The sequence below is a fragment of the Camelus dromedarius genome, chromosome 29 (genome assembly GCF_036321535.1).
Source record: "Camelus dromedarius isolate mCamDro1 chromosome 29, mCamDro1.pat, whole genome shotgun sequence".
Classification (NCBI taxonomy): Eukaryota; Metazoa; Chordata; class Mammalia; order Artiodactyla; family Camelidae; genus Camelus; species Camelus dromedarius.
Window position 1 is genome coordinate 9,672,056 of NC_087464.1, and position 14,239 is coordinate 9,686,294.

Consider the following 14,239-nt stretch of genomic DNA (forward strand, 5'->3'; position numbering starts at 1 on the left):
TGGAATCTGGGACTTTCTATTATTAAACTGGGGAAGTCCCAGCAAACCAGATCAAGTCAGGTCACCCTAGATATGAGAGTTCTCTCCAGTGGCCAGTTTCTAACACTATGAAAATTGGGTTCTTACCCTGGAAGATCTGAAATATTTGCCACAGATTAGATATATTCTCACTTCAAAGTACCTTCCAAAAATGAATGACAACATGGAACTAGGCACATTAAAGACAACTTGCACTTTCTCTGCTGTCTTATTGTTGGGCAAACCAAATATTTACTTGCATATTCATTGGTCTATTTTTTTTCCAACTTTTTAAACCAGAGATGGCTAAATGAACTTCAACAATTCTCACAACCAAAGTTAAACTATTTATCAAACGTTGTCAACCATTTGGAAACCTGTGACTTAGCTTGGCTTCGCAAGATCGTGTTCATCTTTGAGAAAAGCCACAAATAAGGCGACATTCTACCACAGGAAGCATCATAAAGGTCTGAAGTAAAATTTAAAGGAGAATATTTTAAATATCCAATATTTAAAATTTTTTTTTTAAGTTCAGAGGTGACTTTCAACAGAACTTCAAAACCAAATTGGGGAACAATGAACGTAGAACTGTTCTTTTTAATCATGAGCGAAATCTATCACATATGTTCTTTCAAGTAGTTTATTAGAAAGACGTTGCTACCAGAGAACCACATGTTAACTCTGACTTGCAAGGTCAGGCCAGGGCAATAAACCTTTGAACCTTACAAATATGCAAAGCTGACATAAATAACAAATTAAACCCAGCCAGGTATAACACTTCGGCCAGTTGGATGTGAGGCAGAGACCAGTTCCAGGGAACAAGAGCTTGTTGATTTGTAAGAAAAACCCGGTCTTACCCTCTTTGTTCGCTGCCCATTAGTTTTGCATCTGGGGGTCACTCTGCTCCTTCCTGCTGAGGTAAAACCTAATAAAAATGATTCTGCTGCGATCTCGGCCAGTGGCTCCGTGTTACAGCTCATGGGTTGTTGGTACACTACGTTGAACTAATAATGTCGTGTGTTTTTATGAAGGAGAGAAGGCCCTTGGGTGGGACTGACGCAAGGTGCTTTGGGGGTTTAAAGTCATTTCTAAATAAAGGAGCCCAGGGTGTTCCCCAGGAAGGTGTGGGCCCTGGGCTAACAACTGCAGAATCACCGCTTGGGAGAGTGGGATGGTATTTGAGTCAACGCAGTGTGGGAAAGGTGATAAACAGCTGGGAAGAAGAAAGCCAAGGAAAAAAAACATACATTTTGCATTTAAAATAGAACATCTTCATCTATTTTATTAATATGACCGGTAATAAAGGAATTCAGAAGTTAGGGACTTGGAAGAGGTAAAGAGAAAACAGTTTTGACTCCTGCCCATGATTCATACTATAAAGTATCAGTGGTGTGACAGCCATTGGTGCGAGACAGACACACGCTGTTGTGTTGGCTGAATACACGCTTTTGCTTAATGCGTAATGTAGGACTTTCCAGGATCATTATTAAGCTCCAATGTTAAGCTATCTGGCCACTGCCCTTCTTAAGGAATACAAGTTTTGACCGATCAAATCTGCAGTGTATATATCTAAGCAAATACAGTCTATCAAACTCAGTAAGTAGAGGCTGGATTCGGGGCTTTTTAATTTTCTTTGAGACTTTTGTTGGGGGCTGTGAATCTGTCCTTTCTACAACTGTAGTTGACACAATACCAAGGCTTATTCATGTAAAATAGTCCTTTTCAATATTATCTTTTCAATATTATCAATATTTCAATAGCCAAAGAGAAAAATGTTCTGTGGCTGCCATACTGTTAAAAAGTGGCTCATGGCAATGATTCTCTTGAAGTCACCTTTGGTTTTGCCAGCAGGGAACAGGGTAAGGATGACACTGGATTCCTTCTTGGGGGAAGGACTCGTTTGACTTCATGGTGAAGGAGGGGAGAGCTGATTCAGACTGCATGTCAATATCACATCTGGTTTTTAAGGTTCGAGAACTACCTATAGAATAGGACACAGACTTGTAGATCTATAGTGAATTTCTCAACATTTGTTTAAGTATCTTTACAATTTAGATTTGATATGTTTTATCTAATTTATAGTTTATTGAATCTGGATAATGATCTTTTTGCCTTTTTGAATGCAATTTTACACCATGACTACCAAAATGGAATCCTATCCAATATCTCAAGATAAATTCTGAAAAATATTTTCCCTGAAACTCAGAGGACAGCAGAGACCACTGGGAAAATCAGGCGATAGGCAGACTGAGTACTAATTTTTGCTGCACCAACTTAGCTGTTATTAAGTGATGCCTTCAGTCTTTTAAATTTGAGAAAACAAAAAGAGGTATTTTTTGCAATTGGCCCAAAATAAGGACAAGATGTTTGGCCAAGGCTTTTAGGGTGGTGAAAAAAAAGATTATAACACTATAAAGTTGAAATACCAATAGTGCACAAATGGTATCCAGGGAAACCTACAGAGATATTTAAACATCTGGATGACAACAAATGATATTCAATTGTCATGTTTTCCAATTCACATATTTTCCTTATATTTTTGAAAGTGTTTATATGTCCTCTGGTGATGTTAGTGGCATATATATATATTTCTTTCATTGCAAAAGTAGCTATTAGACAGCTCGACTTTTGAACTAGACAAAAGTCTAAATCAGGTCTTTGCTTTGCTTTATGGATTCTGTATACATGGTTCCTTAACAGCACAGAAAACAGTGAACCAATTGTATGAAATCATGGCCCATCTTTCATATCTATTAGGTTTCTTGGTTGGGCCAGGTTGTCCAATCACTGGTCTAGTTCACATTTGTCATGAAGACTAGGGTTTCATACAGGCATCTTCCATTCTCTCTGATTGGCTGGCACAGTTATTTTAAAATTGGGAACTGAAACGCATTGGCAGGTAGGAGAATAAACATTCCACTTTGCCGTTAGTCTTTCCCCTTCTCTGTTATCTCATCTCTGCCCGGTTCACACATGCGTGTTCCCACCCCCACCCCAGTCCTTTGAGACGTTATGAGTTGATGTAGACGATGAAGCTGGCCTCCCATCCTGTCCTCAGGTCTGGTGCGGACTAATTAGCTTATCTACCACCCCAACCTTGACCCAAGTGGGATTCTTGCTTCTGGGAAAACTGGATACCTGACAAGTTTTTACGTTTAAACATCAAGTTAATCTCAAGTTATTTCGGCAAAAGGTGAATAACCTTGCTCCTTGCTTCTCTGTTGATTCTGTGGGTGGGTGCTGACTAGCGAGACTGGAGAGAGGCAATTAAGAGGCTCTTGTACAGGAAGTTGAATCATAACGTATATCACTGCCTTATTTATTTTTGGATTCTTGTAGATCCAAGGCTGTTGCCTATAAGTCTCAAGGACTAAAGGATTAAGATGTGTAGAAATATATGTATATTACTAAAGAGAAAGGGTTATTACTCTTGTCTATTCATCTTTGGCCTCAGGGCACCTACCCTTGAATTGTATTAAATAATATATCAAAATGTTTATTTAAAGTCCTTTCAACTGACAGGTTATTAAATGCTAGATCAAATGCTGAGAAAGTTCAACATCCAACTTGTTAGTGGGTGAGTCAGGGTGGAATATGTTGATTCCTGTATAAACAAACAGACAGGGACATATCGTTGAGTTCATTTAACCTGTTGAACAGCGGTTCCAATGAAGGAAAAAAGAAGGAAGTGTTATTTTTTTTTAGATGCCATCCAAGGGCAATCACAGTTGGCAGAAGTTCACATACTCGGGAATATAGTGAGAAGGTGAAAATAATAAACTTAATTTTTACAACAGATGTTTGGCAACTAATGAGGAGCGGTTGCTTTCGTGTGTAACCCAAATCACTCACCTCAGCTCTTAGAATAGTTCGACCATTAGCCTGGGCCTTTGAAACAAAATGGCCATAAAACTATAAACAGCAAGTAATGATAGAAAATGAGTCTCTCACTCGCTTCTTCCTATAGAACAGCGAGTAGGCGGTCCACATTTGGGTTCCTCTTCTTTATCTGTTTATAGTCAAATAATTTGGGATTTTGAAAAAAGCCCCCCCTCTCCCCATCACTTTAGTTCAATACTAGGTCAGCAGAAGTGGCATTAATGCCAAAAAGCAGTCTCCTAGCAGAAGGTCAGTAGAGAAGTGTAATCAGTTTAGAACTTGATGTTGTAACTTACTTGAATCAAAGACTTTTCTTAAGGTGACATTAAGATGAAATATTTAAGATAAACTGTAAGATTTGACTGGAAATTCACAATGGCTCTCTGAAATAGTCTGCCCTGATTTACAGATCCTCAATTTTCAATTTATGAGCTGAGACCAGAGTATACCACCAGAGGATGAGAATGGAGTAGTCATATTAGAGGCAGCTCATATATCCTAAAGACAGACTTTGGAAGAATTAGAAAGTATAATAAAGTGCCTGTCCCTTTAAGACAGGACCTGGCTCCCTGCCAATTTCAAACCTAAAGCATTAGATATTTTTAAAGCCCTTAAAACTGTCACTTTCTCCCCAGACTTTTTCTCATCTCTAAATGAAAAAACAGTACCAGAGAGATTTGCCCATATTGTTTCAAGTCTCCTCAGGATATTTTTGAAAAGTAAATATTTATTGCTGACAATAATTTTTTTGCTGAGGTTAACTAGCGCTCCAAGTACAAAGCAGGGCATCTGAAAGACAGAGCAAGTGCTCAGCCACTCTCAAGTTCTGTATATTTACAGGAAACTTGCAAACAAGACTGGTCAAAATGCACATTCTTAAAATTTCTTTACCCTTTTCAAAGGAGGCACTAGAAATTATTTTTGGAGACATAGGCTAGATGTTTGGGGCTTGAAATAGGTTAAGCTCAGGCTAGAGGCCACAGGGGCATCAAACAAAGAAGCAGCATCACTATGGGATAGATGGCCTTTCCCCAGCCTTTGTCCTTGCGCTCCTGGAGGTAGATTTTGACAGTACGCTCACCTTGAGGATCCTTCCTTCTTGAATGTCTCCCCTCCTTTGTCATTGGTGGGGACACATCCAGAACATAATGACTTAGCCACCACTCACTGTGTGCTCTCCTGCCAGACATTCAAAGAGGGCTAAGCCCCTCCCGCAGTTTGCTGCCAACTTGTGCTATGAGATGTTTGGGGTTTCCTAGGGCAGGGGGAAGGTTTTATAATCAGGTAACTTAGGGAAACCCAAAGTTCAACAAGTTTCTCTACTGCAGATTTCCTTTGGGATTTTTAATATATACCACGATTCTCAAATCTTAGAGAGACCACTTAGGTTTTGAGGAAATTTTAGCAAGACAAGACTAGTCATTAATAGATCATATTTTGTTAAATGTTGGCTAAAAGTATCAAGAAAATAAAACTGTTAAGGCCCCCTTGGGTTATAGTGTTTCTATTAATTGATTAATTAGATAAATAAACATTAAGTCATACTATACAGACTTTTGGAGAAGACCTCACAATAGGGTCTACATTTTTTTAAATAAATATAAAAGATATTTAGAGAGATAGACTTTGAATACTACATGAATCTATCTATCTATTAATACATGCAATAATGGATACACATTCATGTGATGTCACACACACAGACATACATATATATTCGGATTTGTTAGGCTCAGTTAGGATTTGTACTTGACTTCAAGCAACAGAGACCTCAGAACTCAGTGGTTTAAACAATTTGATAATTTTTTCCTCCACAGCATGGTGTTTCCAGAAAATCAAAAGGGGCCCAGCTCCTCCTTTCTGATCCAAATCTTTAGCACAGGGTTATCCCCTGGTTGTAAAATGACTTACTGCAGCTGCAGACTTCAGATCTGCATTGCAGGCAGGACGAATGAAAAGGAAGGCATGCCCACTGAGTTAGGTCCCACTACCAAGCCCTACACAGTGATCTATGTTGATACTGTGTTGGCAAGAACTTGGTTCCTTGGCTCTCTCTGTAAGGAAGGCTGAGAAGTGTAGCTTCTTTAACTGGGGACCTGGGGAAGAACAGGAGAATGAATGTAAGGTAGACAACCAGAGCTGTTTCTATAGTATGTTCTTTCGTCTGCCGTGGGCCCTGAAGAACGCTGTCTCAGATAAAGTCATTTGGATGAGCATCCAGTTAACAACTTAGTGTCCGAGAAAGCAACTGGAGCCGTTGATTTTTCAGGAGAGACTGTCAAGGACCACAGAAATATATTTCCAGATTTCCAAACACCACGAAAGCTAGAGGGTCAACTGTTTGGGAAAGCTATTAGGGGCAGGACAAAAGTGTTCATACTCCCAGATGCTTCTGACTCGGGGAGAGAAAGACGGTAGGACTCGCGTGGCTGACAGTCTACTACAACATTTCTTAAAAGGCATGAAATATTGAAAAGAGCACAAAAAGGTTCAATCTGAAATAGGCTTTCATTTTATTTATCCTCATATTAAACTAATGCTCTAAACCCTTAGCATCTTTACAGTCTATAAATGTTACCAATATTTAGGCAAATGTTTCAATAAATGAATTTTATTTACAAAAGCACTCTTGGCTTTTAAAAGACCATTAGAGGGTTATTAATGAGTCCCAAAAAACCTTTGGCATGAGGCTTTTGAAACCTGTAGCGCTATCTAGAGGTGATCACCTCCACCTGGAGACCCGAGATCCTTGGTCGGTGGCGGGGGTGGGGGGGGGTGGTCCTGGAAATTGGATCAGGTGATAACAATCTGTGTTAAAATCAACAAATGTCACTGTTGCCATGATTCCAAGCTATCTTGGTTTTCTATTTCTTTTTTTCTTCCCCTGGTTCCTTTCCTTTGAGATACTCTCAAATTATGAATTTTCTTAAAAAAGCATAATCCTTCAGTCTTCTTTTTTTCTCAAGGACCCATCTTTCCTTCACCTGTCTAGAGGCATCACCTAAGATATAAAGGAGGCAGATGGTTACTTTCTAAGATAACTTTCAAAATTAAAATCCCATGGTTTTTACTATTATGACTTCATAATCGACATCGCTGGGCCTGTGGCCGATCATTTGTGATCATTTTTAAGCTCTGATCACACATTTCCAAATTCCTAGTAGACATGTCTGTTTGCGGGTTCTGCTGTCATATATATGGGTTCTAAGAATGAGCTTAACTCAAAGACTAGAAAAAAATCTTCCCTATTTTTGTTACTAGTGTTCATTTCTCTCTTTCTACCTTTTTAAAATCAGTCTCTACATCCTGGTGAGTCACCTTTCATATTTTGTCTTATTGATAAGTGGAAAGAGCATGGGCTTTGCAAACAGCCTGATGAATATTTGAAAACTGGCTTTGCCAATGACTAGATGCATGACCTTGGGAAAGATGTGCTTAGTCAGTTGGAATAAGAAAACATTGAAAAAGGCGAAAATACAAGAAAGCAGTTGATTTAATGTCCTATAGACAAAACAAAAAGTTCCATGGGAATACAGAGGACAGGTTGGTCACTTATGGTCTAAGGTGATCAGCTTTGCAATTTCAAAGTTGGGCAAGTCTAAAAGAATGGCGTAAGAGAAGGAAGGTGGTATACTCGGTGAGGGAAGTATTGTGAGTGATCTTATGCAGGTGGGACCCTACACAACATATTTGGGAGAAAATGAGGATGACTAAATGGAAAGAAATCATTTTGAAATACAGTCTGTCTAGCACATAGAACCATGTTCAATATCTTGTAATAACCTTTAATAAAAAAAGAATATGAAAAGGAATCTATGTATGTATGTGTATAACGGGGACATTGTGCTGTACACCAGAAATCGACACAATGTACTTGACTGTACTTCAATTAAAAAATTACCAAAAAAAAAATACAGTTGGAAATTTGAGCTGTCTTAGATTATTAAGAGTCTTGAGCCGGAGGTCCTGGTATTTGCATCTTGATTTAAAGTTGTTTGAGGACTCCAAGTAACAGGATAATATAATAAATGCAGTGTATTATGATGTATATATTACAGCTGAATAAAGGAAATCCTTTGTGATTAAAAAAATTAAAAAATAAATAAAAACAAGAGCAAGAAAGAATTTATGCAAAAGAAATTGAGATCAAGGGAGCCATAGGAAGTGAGTAAGAAGTGGGACTAGGCAAAGGAGTTGAATCGAATTCTAAAAATCTGATGGGAGATTTGAATTGGGTCAAGCTAGTTTAGACTGGGAGTCACTAACTTAACTAATCTGTATTTATTTTATGCCCTGAGAAGTTTAATAACTCTAATTGATTGTATGACGTGTGGGCTGTGGTGACATGATGGTAAGAGTCCAATAAACCCTTGTGGAATAAATGAATGGGCCATTCAGACCACAATCAAACTCAATCAATCTGAATTCAGCAATGTGCCAAATACATATCCTCACGCACCCAAAAGGTGGTTAATAAGACACTCTGAAAACAACAAAGAATTGAAGAGTGAATTGTCAGCAAAATAAAAAATGAGGATACCCACTGAAAGATGGTCCACAAATGGAAAACAGAGAAACAATGACTGGGAGATTTTATCACATTACAAAAATTATCAAAATTGGGAAGTTTAGAAGATTGCAGCTTGCTTCTTCTATGAGCTTTAGGGAGCTTTTGCTGCATGAACGAACAGGGGACCATCTGCTCAGGGAATACGTTAAGAATTGCCATGGTCCCATCTTGCTTTACTCGTAACAGAACTGAGCTATATGTAGGTTAGCACCTTGCAGAATATGATGGCTCAGCAAATACTTAAAATCACATTTTATAAGAACTAGGATCAGCTAGTCCCACTTTCTGTCTCCCCATTATTTCAAAGATGAGAAAATTGACATTGAAGAAATTGCAAAACGTCTCGGCAAACTCGTGTAAGGATACGTTCACTAGACGATGCTCTCTCAGGAGAGATCCACTAGGACCATTTGTCTTAGCTTTGAATAACTCAGAATATTCATCAAAGAAAGTTAATTGTTTCCATAAAATGTCTTCAAGAAAGTTACAATCCACACGATTATAAGAACCTTGAGTACAGAAACATTGATTAGAAAATGCTGACTTTCAATAAGTTCTTGTTGAATGAATGAATGCTCTTTTTTTTTTTCTTTAAAGAAGACAAGGTTGAAATGAAGCAGTGGTAAAAATTATTCAGAAAGTAGACCCCTGAATCTTTGCTGTTTGAAAACTCTTTGCACATACATTACATTCTCTTTTAAAAGGCAAATCACTTTCATAATTGACTACTTAGTTTATTTTCTTAAATACCTGATTATCCCAATGATGAAATGAATTAGAGTTAATTATTGTGGGTACGTTCCCCAAGCTCTTGTCAGAAGTCACATTCTTTCGGGTGATTAAACCCCAAACATTCCCTTGCCCTTGGAATTGAACATTGTTTATCATTTTCCTTCTGGTGCAATGAATTCCATTTTTAATAACTCAAGGATGAATCATATTTAGGATTACTATCTGTCATTACTTTGCAGCGTTTTAAGAATTTGAGAGGAATTCTGATTCTTGCCCTGACATGGGAGGCAGGTGAACATTCCCCTTTCCAGGCAGAGAGGGGATTATACATGACTATTCCTATTCTTTCAGGGAAGGGCTTTCAATCCTCCATCCCACTGAATGCGTCTCTTCCTGAAGATTACAAGATAATGCATCTGGAATAACGTGAGCTCACCCAGGTTTGTGGTTTATCTGAAAATCAAATCCCAGTAATCTCATAGTCCATCTGACTGCACAGACAATCGGGTAAACTTCAAGTTATCAACCGCAACATGAGGCGAACAACTTGGAAACAGGAGAAGAAAAGAAAGTTCCATTTTTGAGTTCAGGCTCCACATTCCTTTGCCTTCGGTGGTGTGTTTTTCTTTCAGCAGCCCAGAGAGTGTTGTTGGCAGAAGCCTCTTCAGTGTGTTTGTTGTTCCTGCAGTTGCATGCACTCAGCAAACCCCCGTAAGCTTGAACAGAACCCAGACACAGCCCGTGCCCTGGCTGAAGCCAAAATTTAAAAGGTGCGAAAACACGCATCTAGAGATTGAGTAGATAAGCCCTTCGACATTCATTTTAGGGAAAGCATCTCTCTCCCGGGCTCCGAAGCAGATAGTGGAAGAGCCGAAGACTGTGACAGAGCAGAATATTTGGCATTTGGTTAATAGGTAGTTATCCACACAAGACAGCAGCAGGCAGCTGAAGTTCGGGGCCTGGAGTTTGAAATAAAACAGATCACAGTTCGAGGCCAGGCTTGGATACCTGGTAGATGTGTGACTAGTAGGCTGGTCCCTCTCCAGATGCATGAGGATGCGGACAGAGCATATGTCAGGGATTGTTGTAAGTATCAACTGGATGATGTATGTGGAGTAAATGGACAACACGAAGTCTATCAAAGAATAAGGTGCAATAAATAATGGTTGTTCAAACAAAACTGGTAGCCTGTGTTATTGAGAACATATTCCTGAAGCTTTTGTAGGTTTCTTACTAAACATATCGATTAAAAAAAATCCCTGTGTGGGCCAAAATACTCTCCCCAACATTGCTGCTAAGCGTGAACACTGGTGCAGCACGATGTTTCTGGAGGATCTTTGCAGACAGAAATCAAAAGCCCTAAGCGAGTGCGTAGGCTTTACTTAAAAATTGAAATTTTCAATTTGAAATTTCTCTGAGGAAATCATCAGAAGTATAAGCCAAGAGTAAATATAAAATATCTATGAAGATATATTTTTTCCATTATGTGGTGTATTTATAATAGTGAAAGTCCAAAAAACCAACAATATGATGAAATTTATCCATATAATGGAATAGATTTATAGTTATCAGAAATCTTGATTCAGAAAAATCTTTTAAAGGGGGGAGGGTACAGCTCAAGTGGTAGAGCACATGCTTAGCAAGATAAGGTCCTAGGTTCAATGCCTGGTGCCGCCTCTGGAAAAAAAAAAAGAAAAATCTTTTATGATAAGGTAAAGCACTTTTAATAAACTGTTAAATTAAAAAATTTCAAAACAGTTATGAAGCAATATATACTTCATGGGAGCAATAATTCTAAAATCTTGAAAAATATGTTAAAATGGAACATTAAGAGGCATGATGCTCAACAGGAATAAAGTCTCAGTAAGCATTTTAAAGATGCTTCCAAAACTATGAATAATCAAAATCGATTCCACAGGATACTCTGGGATCTTTTTTGGTGCCTGAAAGGAACTTCCAGTGTCCAGACCATTCAATTAAGCGAAGTAGCCATCTGATGATTTTCTCATCAAGTTAATGGTATTCTTCATGTTATGTGTAGTCGGTAATGATAACCCCCAAATTCACTATCTGGAAGTCTTTTCACTCAAAGTCCTGAACAATTTAATGGGCAAGTAGAAAATCACAATGGCCTGATTCTTTAACCATGAGTTACAAGTCAGATTATCCTGAATTTGTGAAAGATAATGACATGACTTTAATGTGATTAGGGAAAAAAAATGTATTTGGTTTTAGTATAGAATTGGAGAAGTCAAAAATGAGAATCTTTTGTCCTTCTTTCTTATCCCAATATAATATAAAACAAAGCAAAGCAAATCATACACAGTCATAAATTACAGAAAGTGATTCTGTACCTTCAAGGGCCTATCTAGGTGTGTATTAAATATTTATTTCTTTGAGTATTGGCTCTGAAGAGCCAGGTTTTAAAAAATGAGACTCTGAAGTTCTGTGATGGCTCTCAAAACTGGTTGTTTACTATGGTTTTTGGCCAATCACCAAGGAAGTGCTTGACTGGTGTGCAGAAAAAAACCTTTAATTAAGTTGCGACCACAGTAGGGAATCCCATGCCGCTAAAATATAAACAAACACAAGATTCTCTCCATCACAGACTTTATCATCCTCTCACCAGCCGAGGCAAACAGATCAAAGGGAATGATCAAGTCGGGATTTTTGACAATACATTTGGATACCTGCAGGACACTGAAGGGCTGGTGTTTTTCAGGTCCAACAGGGAAAATAAAACCTGGTTCATGAATTGTGTCAACTTTTCCTAATGTTATGGCCGAGTCTCACCAGTGCTCAGCAAGTGAATTACAACCCCCCAAAATTTAGGCCACTTGCTACCATGGTAGAGATTCTCTGACTGTAGACGCAGTCAGGGGGTTGATCTTGGCCAACTCTTCCAGTTAGTGTTGTGTTCACTTGTGCAAGTTTCACTTCTAACGTTTTGAAGATGCCAGGCTTTGATCTTAAGGTGTTCTAGACCTAAACGGCTCCAGCCCTGCCTGGTCTGCTTTCTGGGCTCCTTCATAATGCTTTTGATGCTCCATTGAGATACACTGCTGCCTCTTCTCTAGGAGACGAGTTTGATTTGGGATGATTTCATACAATTTCTTGCCTTGTTGAAGTTAAAGCAGGATTGAGACTATGAGAGGAACTTGAACTCCTGACCTGGCCACGTTGCTTTCCCACCCATACGCATCGCAGTAAAAGTGCATTCACTGTCTAGGCGCCACACATGAGGGGTAGACCAGAGAACTCCTGACTCCAGAAGGAACGCAAATGCCATGGAACATTAGAAAATCATTTCTCAAACTCGCTTTCATGGCCAGCGGTTCTGATTGTTGAAAGAAAGAAGATTGGACATCATTCTAATGATGCAAATTAGAAGCGAATCTCACTGGAATGTGCAAACAAATAACATTCCTGGAGAAGCCCATGGACATCTCCTGACACACCAAGGCTGCCAGCACAACACTGAGTGACCGTACGTTGCTCAACTGCGGGTGAGCTGCGTGTCAGAAGTCGATTCCCTGCGATGGTCACCTTCCAGGAGCCTACATGATCGTCCCTGGTGCACAAAGCCTGAGCTCCATCGCCTAGGCTTACTGGCCTTTAAAAGCCTTGCATTTGGCATTGCTGCCATAAAGTGGGAGAGCTGGCATTCTTTAGGACCTGGGGGAGTTGTTGTGTTCCACTGGAATGTGTTGAATGGCTTGTAAATTAGAGTCCCTAATGAAAACTCGCTGGGGTCCTACTGCAGCAATCATCTGGTTAAAATCAGCCAGTAATTCCACTAATTTTACTGCCCTTCTCCCAGCCCTCAACGCCTCATTTAGGAAAAAATGTTTATGTTCCCCTCAAAACACCTGCATTTTAACTTCAGTCCCCAAAGCAATTACAGTATTTTTATTTTATTATTTTACTTTATTTTATTTTACTTTATGTTATTTCATTTCATTTCATTTTGGGGGTCTCTCTGTTGTGAACGAAGCATTCCTTCCTTTTGTAAAAGGGAAACATAAAAACCAACCCTGAAATCTTGAACTGTGGACATTCTAAGTAGTCTTTGTGTGTGTGTGTGTGTGCAGAGAGCCTTGTTTCCCAGCTGTTGCCCAGAACCAGCGAGATATTTTTCAGAAAACAATAGAGAAGTTTACATTGTGTCTAAAGGAGTTCAGGTTTGAAGAGAAGAATGGTGTGATTGCCACTTACCCAATTAAAAACCTTCCAGACTGTAGATAATATCAAAAATTCAGTCCCAGGGAGGCCCTCCAATTGTATCAATTTAACATCACCTTTTTAAAAAAGTATTTTGATCCTCGAGGAAAAAGAAAGTTCTTTGGCAAATCTTGGAACTATAGTATGGAAGTCTGTTACTCTCTCTTTTACCTGCATAAATTAATAGAGCATTACCTGGTGGTTTTTCTGGTTTCCATTTGTTTAAATTTCCTGAAAAGAAGGTGAAAATTCATAACTTTGAATTACATTTTGTTTCTTAAAATAAACCAGAGGGAAAAGAATTTCCAGTAACATATACACAAATCTCTCTGTTTCCAAAGCATCACCTTTCCCCCACCCTCTTCCCACTTCATGTCTGGGAAACATCTGTGAGCTGGGTAGGCATTCTGGGTAATGACATGCAAATGAGCCCACCAGTTAACAGAATTTCCTTGTCCAATAATGGAATTGGACCAACATGTAGGTTTCTAAATTGGAGCCAGACTTGCCCAGACCAGATGTGCAAACATGAGCACGTGGACCTGGTTTTAGAGATTGGAGCAGCGATGCCCCGTGGGGGTGGGGTGGGAGAGAAAAGAACCACGTGACAGGGCATTGTGTGAAGAACCAGAAATGTCTGAAAAGGCTCTCTGGGGCTGCCTATCAGTCATATTTAGGTGTTTGTAAATATCTGCTCACTGTGTAGAGTTGCCCACGATGGCCCCAAACCTGCTTGGTCAACAGAGGGTGGCTGCGCTGGTCTGGCCGTGGGAAGACTCACTCTAGATTATCCAATCTCAGGGTCCTGATTGATGTGGT